Below are 9626 nucleotides of genomic sequence, written 5' to 3' on the forward strand. Positions count from 1 at the left end.
AGTCTTAAACTGATTATCAAAATGCAAATAATCCAAGATTAAAACCCTACCTTTGCATTTGGGATAGAATTAAGAAAAAAAATCAAAACAAATCAAACCTGGTGACCACTCTCTGAACAATCCGAACAATGAAGCCTTTGCTAGAACCGGTGCAAAAGTTTTGAATAGATCTTTGATTCTTCTCCAACTATAAAACGAGAGAGCACAAATATGATGAAGTCGAGCGATTAGTATGGAATCAGAGGTTAATCATCAGCTACTAGGAGAACTGAAGAACAAGAACTAACCTTCATCTCTCGATCAAAACCCTAGAATAGCAGCCAACACCAGTTCGAAGTTCGCATGGCAGGAGAACACTCGCGCGAGTTCGTAGAGTACGATTGAGGGATCTAGATTCGGGCACTGCTGTGAAATCGTTTGAAAATTTTGAAGGGGCATGCGATTTGGGGGTCGAAGCCCTTTTTGTGCTGCTTATTTTGGCAGAACGCTGTAGATGGATTTAATGAAACGCTATTATTTATGCCTTCCATGTGTTTCCTTTGTGTTTACTTGAAGAACGCTATTATTGCTTACCTTTTATAGCATTCCTAAAAGAACGTTATGATATTATGCTATTAAAAGTGATATTTGTTGTAGTGAACCTATTATAAGCATGCCTATATATACATAGATATACTTTCTAGGAAAATCCTTACCCATTGGACAATGCTTTGCACTTGAAAGCTTAGCTTTAATCATTACCTTTCCTTAGACTTAATAGGATTACTTAGCACTTGAGTATACTTATATATATGTATATATAAACATATATATAAGTACATAGTCCTAGGAAGATATATATATATATATATATATATAGAGAGAGAGAGAGAGAGAGAGAGAGATGGGCCGAGAGAGAAAGGTGTGTGTGTGCATTTGCCTATTTTCTCCTACAAAGCTATTCTTCTTTACACCTTCTTTAGCCCTTTAGCCTAATTACCACATGACAACCCATTCCTAGACTACTTCAAGCACACAATCTAGCCTTTAATCATCCTAGAACCTAGCCCTTAATTACCCTAGATTTTGACCACAACCTAGACCTAGGATTGACTAAACATGGAAGGCTAACCTCTTAGACTTGTAAGACTTGCCAACCTAGGTTATAATCACCTAGGATTGCCTTAAAGCCTTAGAAAATCTCCATGATTACCTAGTCTTGCACCTAAATTGGATTGACATGGCTTGGCATGCTTGTAAGGCTTGATTGGATAAGACAATGGAACAAAAAAATGAGAGAAAGAGGGAGAGAGAGGGGGCCGGCCAAGAGAGGGAGAGGGAGCATAAATTTTTGCTATAAATAGGAGCCCCCTCATGCCATTCAACTCACACCTTCAAGCATTCCAACTTCTCTCTCTAGAATTCTTGTGTTTGTCTTTGTTTTTGCCTTGTTCTTGAAGTTCTTCTTTTATTCTTGAGTTCTTCTTGAGTTCTACAAGAACCTCATCCAAGGCCACCACTAAAACACCACTCAACCACCCTCTCAATCCAAAAAGTTTAGCAATTAGGTCGAAGTCTAGTTTCAAGAGAAAAGGAAAGTCCTATCTTTTCTCTTTTGAAACTACCGTAAGCTTACCATAGGAGGTCATTCTGTTCAATAGCCGACGTACTTATTTTTCTATAGCCGCCCTACCGCCAAGAAGAACTGTAGATTATCCTACTCACTATCTCAAAGAATAAAAGAAAAATTGTATATTGCTTATATTAGTTGAAATGCCTGAAAGAAATTCAAGCAAACTTGTTTTACTAAAACCGCGAAAGAAATATAAACATGTTGAATAAACTCGACTTTTACTCCAATTAAACATATGTTGTTTTGAACTTCCCAAAAAGAAAGAAAAATGGATTTTGAAAGATGAGAATGTATCGCTTGATTGAAAGTATTCGTATTTTGATCTTTGGATGGTTATGAGCATGTATACATGTTTACTAGGATTTCGTTTGATGTGTGATAAAGCATAAGTGGTTTCCACTCCAAAGGTCTCTGTCCATGTAACACTATGCTTTAAGTATGTGGTAATTGTTTGAATGTGTTTCCGTGAACATGAGCATGATAAAGTAAAATAGAATTGGATGATCCTACTAGTTTACTTTTAAGATTACAATGAATGATTTATGATTACCTACGTGAAAAGTTCTGCCGCAAAGTCATTGCATGAAAATAAGACACAAAAATTGAGAAAGCTAGAAACATGACACCTAGAGCGTGGTTAATGAAAAGACGTGTTTTGAAACCACAATGTGGCCGGACGTGGTAGCCCATTGTGTGGTGTGTGTTGCCATTAGGATCGGACGTGGTAGTCTCATTGGAGGTGTGACTTGGTCATCCGCAGAGAGGAGCCAAGGAAGAAAAAAATGTTTGAAACCACAATATGGCCGGACGTGGTAGCCCATTGTGTGTATGGTTTTCGAAACCGCAATGTGGTCGAACTTGGTAGCCCATTGTGCGTGTTGCCAATGGAGCCGGAAGTGGTAGCCTCATTGGTAACATGGTATGTTCAAAAAGTGTTTTGGAAATGTTGATTTGGTTAATGAAAATTAGACACGGTCTACGATGAGTTGTGTAGGAGAAACACTGATATCACAAGCACCGATGTTAGTTGAATAGCGAATGTGGATATGTCATTGTTAAGTGCTTCAAGGATTATGCATGTGATATTTGAAATTTATGAGTGGCATATATTTTTATGATCTATTGTTTATAATTTACGATTTAGCGGTTGTGAGGTTATTCTGCTGAGCTCTTGTAGCTCATGGTGTTACCTTTGGTGACCCTGACATATTATACCGGGGGCGACGTTGGTATAATTTGTCAGACCTTGTAGATGATCAGGGTAAGCTATACTCCTTGGAGGAACAAGCAGAGTTGTAGATGGAAACCCTAGTTTTCCCTTCCTTTGTGTAATAAATGTACTCTTATGGGGGTTTATGATGTAATAATGAGCCAGACTCTATTTAGATTTTCAATAAAAATTGCCTATCTAACGTTCCAAAAATTCGGGGCGTTACATTTTTGCTGCGGACACCTGGTCAGATAGTGATGAGGAGTCGGCAAAGGCAAAATTCAAGAGGAAGCTAGGCCGAGTTAAGGTGCAGATTGACTGGCTGGGATCATTTGATCAAGGGGATTTGGAACTGCTATTCCAGGAGTTCTCCCAAGTGGGTTTTGCCGAGGCAGCTGAAAAGGCCGAAGTGCTCATGCTCGGGCCCGACGTCCTCGAGGATCCTACCCCTCTCATTGTGGAAGCCAAGAGTAGTATTAGAAATTGCATTTTCAAACCGCGCCTAACTTGCATTGACGACACGTCTGAATTTGAATCTGAATCTGACACAGAGTCTGTCGAGTCGTCTGAGTCTAAGTCTAGCTCTGAGTCGAAGTTTGTGCCTCTTGGCCCTCCATGTCATAGCTTTTATTTTGAGTTTGATTCTGCTGTACTTGGCAACCCTGAAGGGTCTTATGAAATGAAAGAATCTGCTTCTGACTACTTTGATGACTTATACATAAACTATGTCGACCTCGATGATGAAGGGATAGATTTCGATGGGGATATTCCCAAGGAAATCCGTGCCCTCATCGAGAGGGAAGATGAAAGGCATGCTTAGCCATTAAAAGAAGAAGTAGTTTCTATAAACTTAAAAGATGAGGGCGATCCCGAATGGTTCAAGTGGGCTCCACGTTATCCCTAGAGGAACATCGTGATTTCAAGGAGCTGCTCACGGAATTTGGCGATATCTTCGCATGGTCTCATCAAGACATGCCCGGTATTGACCCTGAGATAGTGGAGCATCGAATCCCCCTACTGCCGGATGCTAAACCTGTGAAACAGAAACTAAGGCGGGTGAGACCGGATTGGGTGCAGAAAATCAAGGATGAGGTCACCAAGTAGATTGACGCTGGTTTTCTCAATACCCTACTTGGGTTGCCAACATTGTTCCCGTTCCTAAAATGAACGGATAAATCCAAGTATGTGTTGATTTTAGGGACTTGAACAAAGCAAGCCCCAAAGATGATTTCCCCTTGCCTCACATTTATGTGCTTATGGATAATACAGCGGGACATGCTATGCTCTCGTTCATGGATGGATTCTGGGGTTACAACCAAATTCTCATGACACTGGAGGACCGTGAGAAAATAACTTTCATTCACAGAGTGGGGAACCTATTGTTATTTGGTCATGCCGTTTGGGTTGAAGAACGCTGGTCCTACTTATCAGCGGGCAGCCATAACCATTTTACATGATATGATCCACAAAGTTGTTGAAATCTACGTGGATGACATGATTGCCAAGTCAAAGACTTGTGAAGGACACATTCCTGTGCTTAGGAAGTTTTTCGAGTGACTCTGTAAGTATCGGATGTGCCTCAATCCGTAGAAGTGCAGTTTCGGAGTCATAGCAGGTAAGATGCTCGGCTTTTTAATCACTTCAAGAGGAATAGAGGTTGACCCGTCGAAGATCAAGGCAATTCTCGAGATGAAGCCACCAGAGTCTGAAAGGGAGTGCAGAGCTTTTTGGGGAAGGTACAGTTCATCAGCAGATTCATCGCCAAGTTAACTTTAACTTGCGAGTCAATGTTTCGTCTACTCAAGAAGGATGTTCCCTTCACATGGACAAAGAAGTGTCAGGCCGCTTTCCTTTCCATTCAGAAGTACTTACAGAACCCTCCAATTTTGATGCCACCTGCGCCTGGGAAGCCCTTGATTCTTTATGTCTGTAACCCCGTCTTCCATGGGATGCTTGCTGGCTCAAGAAGGGGACAAAGGAGTTGAGAAGGCCATTTATTAGCTGAGCAAGAAAATGGTCGGATGTGAAGAACACTACACCGCTTTGGAAAAGACATGTTGGGCTCTCGTATGGGCTTAAAAAAAACTTAGGCACTACATGTTAGCTTACCCTGTGAAGCTAATTTCTCGAATGGATACTCTCAAGTATCTGTTTGAAAAACCTGCACTCACTGGAAAATTAGCGTGTTGGTTGCTTTTGCTCAATCTAGCATGTTGTTTGTATGCACTCCAAGTTTATTCATACCTGGCTAACATACTTAATTGAGGCATTCGTGCCCAGTCCCTGCTCCCCAATACGAAAGAGGAAAAAGAGAGAACAATTTTGTATTCATAAAGTAAAAGAGAACCAGAAAGTTTTAAAAAACATAATTTCTGAAGTATAGATTGCAAAAAATGGGATTTTATTCATAATCTTGTGAACTCAAGGGGGCGTTATGCGTACCCTTCGCAACTAACAAATAAAAACAAAGAAATTTTAATCGTAATTCCCACACAATTACGTAGTGTATCCTAAAAACAAGATGAAATAAAACTAAATTCTTTTAAACAAAGAATTTTCTCAGATTGTGGACATTCCAAGGCCTTGGCACTGGGTTTTCGTCCAGATCTGCTAATCTATAAGCCCCTATGCCCACAATCTTAGTTACCCGATATGGACCTTCCCAATTGGCCCCCAACTTGCCTTCGTTTGCCACCTTGGTATTGCCGAGCACTTTTCGTAGTACGAGGTCCCCAACACCAAATTCTCGTGGGTTGAAATGCTTGTTGTAGTTTTTCATTAATTGTTCCTGATAGGAAGCTAAATGCACCAGGGCCCTCTCTCTCCTCTCTTCGGCAAGGTCGACCTCAATTTCTAGGGCCCTGTCATTTCCTCGACTTTCAACCAATGCTGTCCTATTGGTCGGTAGACTAATTTCCAATGGTATAACTGCCTCTGTACCATATGCCAATGAATAGGGGGTCTCTCTCGTAGACCTCCTAGGAGTTGTTCGATGAGCCCACAAAACCAGGGCAGCTCATTGGGCCATTTTCCCTTTGCCTTATCCAACCTCTTCTTAATCCCATCAAGAATGATTTTACTGGTTGCCTCTGCCTGCCCATTACTCTGAGGGTAGGCTGGGGTCGAGTAATAATTTCTTATGCCATATTGGGCATAAAAAGCTTTAAACTTCTTTTGAAATTGGGATCCGTTATGTGTAATCAACGAATAAGGGACCCCAAACCGAGTAATAATGTTCTTCCAAACAAACCTTTCTATCATTGGTTCAGTGATTTTGGCCAATGATTCTGCCTCAATCCATTTGGTGAAATAATCTGTTGCTACCAATAGAAATTTCCTATTGCCTGCTGCCTTGTGGAAAGGACCCATGAAATCCATTCCCCATTGAGCGAACGGCCAAGGACTTATCAATGGCACCAAATCTTCTGCTGGTGTTCGAATCATTGGTAAGAATTTCTGACATCTCTCACAAATTTTTACATACACCTTTGCATCTTCTTGCATGTGCAGCCACCAATAACCTTAGGTAATTGCCCGGTGGGCAATGGACCTGCCCCTGGCATGTTTTCCACACGTCCCCTCATGAATTTCATGGAGGAATTTCCGCACCATCTCGGGATGCACGCAAAGTAAATATGGACCGGTGAAGGATTTCTATACAGCTTACCTTCTAGTGACAGCCAAAACCGTGCAGACTTGGTTTTTACTTTGTGAGCCTCCTTTTTATCAGTGGGGAGTGTATCATCTCGTAAAAACTTCACAATTGGATCCATCCAACTTGGTCCTTGGTTCACGTCCAAGACCAGTTCCACACTCCTTCCAATGCTCGGCTCAACAAGATAATCTACCGCCACCCTTCTCTTGAGCTCTATTGGTACAGCTGCGGCCAACCAAGCTAATGAATCTGCATGGGCATTCTGTTCAGAGCTTATCTACTCGATGTACACCCTTTCGAAAGTATCAAGCAGATCCTTGGCTGCTTCCACATAGGCTGCCATCTTCTCACTCCGGGCTTCGTACTCCCTGGATACCTGATTCACCGCAAGTTGTGAATCAGAATATACCCTAATTCTTGTTACCTTCAGGGTCTTTGCACTTCTTAACCCAGCTAAGAATGCCTCGTACTCTGCTACGTTATTTGATGTACGAAACCAAGCCGAACAGATAGCTCCAACATTATTCCTTCAGGAGGAAAAAGTACAACCCCGATTCTTAAACCAGTATTACATGCTGATCCGTCAATAAACAATTTCCATTCCAAGGATCTTGTTCAGCTGGGGCTTTCTCTGTAACGCCCCCAATTTCGGGTACGTTAAATAGATAATTTTATTGCAACTTCAAAATAGAGTCTGGCTCTTTATTACATCACAACCTCCATAAGAGTACTTTCATTACACAAGGGAAGGGAAACTAAGGTTTCTAACTACAGCTCCGCCTGTTCTTCCATCTTAGCCAGCTCTTCGGCTCCAAAAGCTTCCAAGGTGTACAGCTCACCCTGTTCATCTACAAAGTCTGACACATTATACCAGCGTTGCCACCGATATATAATGTCAGGGTCACCAAAGGTAACACCATGAGCTACAAAAGCTCAATAGAATAACCCATACACACTAACCCTTAAGTTACAAGCAGTAGATCATAATACTAACGATTTCCACATAACACATGCATATTTAACAAAACAGTTCACAATGACACATCCACATTCGCTAATCAACTATCGTTTGTGTCCATGGTTTTTTTAGTTTCTCCTACGCGACTCGTCGTGGACCGTGCCACCATTTTCCATTTTTCATTTTTCATTTTCCAAATCATCATTTCCAAAATCGTTTTTACACATCCAACCTCAGTTCTGCCGCTCCGGGTTCCCGAGTATCCACACAATGGTTCCATTGCTCCGGGTTCCCATTGGCACAAAAAATTTGCATTGGCTCCTCTCCACGGATAACCAAGCCATACCTCGGTTCCGCCGCTCTGGGTTCCCGAGGATACTCACCATGGTTTCGCCGCTCCGGGTTCCCATGGGAACGCACACAACCTCACAATGGTTCCGCTACTCCGGGTTCCCATTGGCACTCAAAATCATTGAATTTGGCATTGGCTCCTCTCCACGGATAACCAATCCATAATTCAAAACCCTCGGTTCCGCCGCTCCGGGTTCCCGAGTATCCCACAATGGTTCTGCCGCTCCGGGTTCCCATTGGTTTTTCGAAAAACACACCCACACAATGGCTACTATGTCCGGCCATTATGTAGTTTCAAAAATATTTTATCCAAGTCAAAACACACCTTTCCGTTAACCACACCCTAGGTGTCATGTTTCTACTTTCTCGATTTCCGTGTCTCATTTCATGCATTGACTCCGCGGTAGGACTTTTCACAAAAGTAATCATAAACCATTCATTGTAATCTTGAAACTAACTAGCAAGATCATCCAATTCTATATTAGTAATCATACTCATAACCATCCTAAAGATTAAAATATGAATACTTCTATCAACGATAAGTCTTATCTTTCGAAAGTCGTTCTTTCTTCCTTTTTGGCAAGTTCTAAACAACATATGTTTATCGAAGTAAAAGTCAATTATTCAACACGTTCATACCACCATTAGCAAACGAGTTTACTAACTATCATTCATTCCGAACATTACAAGCAATAGATAACCTTATATACTTATAGAAAACAGTTAAGGATATTCTACATATACTTAGAGATAGCGTATATGGAACTCTACTTAAACTTTGGAGTAGTAGATAGGGAGAATCTACCGTTCTTCTTGGCGGTAGGTCGGTTTTGAGAATAGGTCGTCGGTTTTGCAAATCGGCGGCGTAACGGCTCCGGTTTGCTTCGAAAGGAAGAGAGATGGATTTTCTTTTCCTAGAAACAATTTTGCTAACTAAACTAGGCTACTTTAAAGATCTAGGGGTGGTTTTTGAAGTGGTTTGGTGATATTTCTCAAGATTTTCAAAGAAAGAACAAGAAACTTGGACTTTTGAACTAAGAACACTTAGAATTTCTAGAGAGAAGTTGGAGCATATGGAGAAAGTGTGAGTTTAAGCTTGGAATGGCCTTCTATTTATAGACCAAGGCTTCCCTCTCTCTTTCTCTCAACCGAATTATCTCTCTCTCTCTCTATATCTCACTTTCCTTTCACTTGTCAAGCTTGATTGAAAGATTGATGGGTTAGGTTATGGCTTGCTTGTACAACTCCTACCTAGTTCTAGGCATGCAAGGCTAGATTTTGGTACTTTGAATAGGATTATGGAAAGATTGGTGGAGGGTTGTACAAAGATTTTATGATTAAAGAACAACAAAGGACAATGTGAAGGGATTTTGCTTGAAGAAGTATACAACCCGAGATTGAAATCAAGTCAAAGTACAATGGAAGATCAAGCCAAGGTAGAATCCAAATCTCCTTCTCTCTCTCTCCTTCGGCCCTCTCTCTCTCTCCCCCCTTCTCTCTCTTGTACAATGTAAATATATATGTATATATATATATATATATATATATATATATTAGTATGACCAAGTATATATAAATATAAGTACATAAGTACTATGTAATCTTACTAGATTTTCAAGTCTAAGATTTTCTATTAAACTATACAAATAAACACATGTGTACTTTGTAATATTTATATATATATATATGACCAAGTTTATATATATATATATATATATATATATGTATAAACAAGTACTATGAAATCTAGGTAGATTTCCAAATCCAATAAAAAATTATAAGATCAAAATTCCCCATTAAAATAGTCCAAATTGGCACATATTTCTTATTAAAATACTAG

The sequence above is a fragment of the Rhododendron vialii genome, chromosome 5a (assembly GCF_030253575.1).
Source record: "Rhododendron vialii isolate Sample 1 chromosome 5a, ASM3025357v1".
Classification (NCBI taxonomy): domain Eukaryota; kingdom Viridiplantae; phylum Streptophyta; class Magnoliopsida; order Ericales; family Ericaceae; genus Rhododendron; species Rhododendron vialii.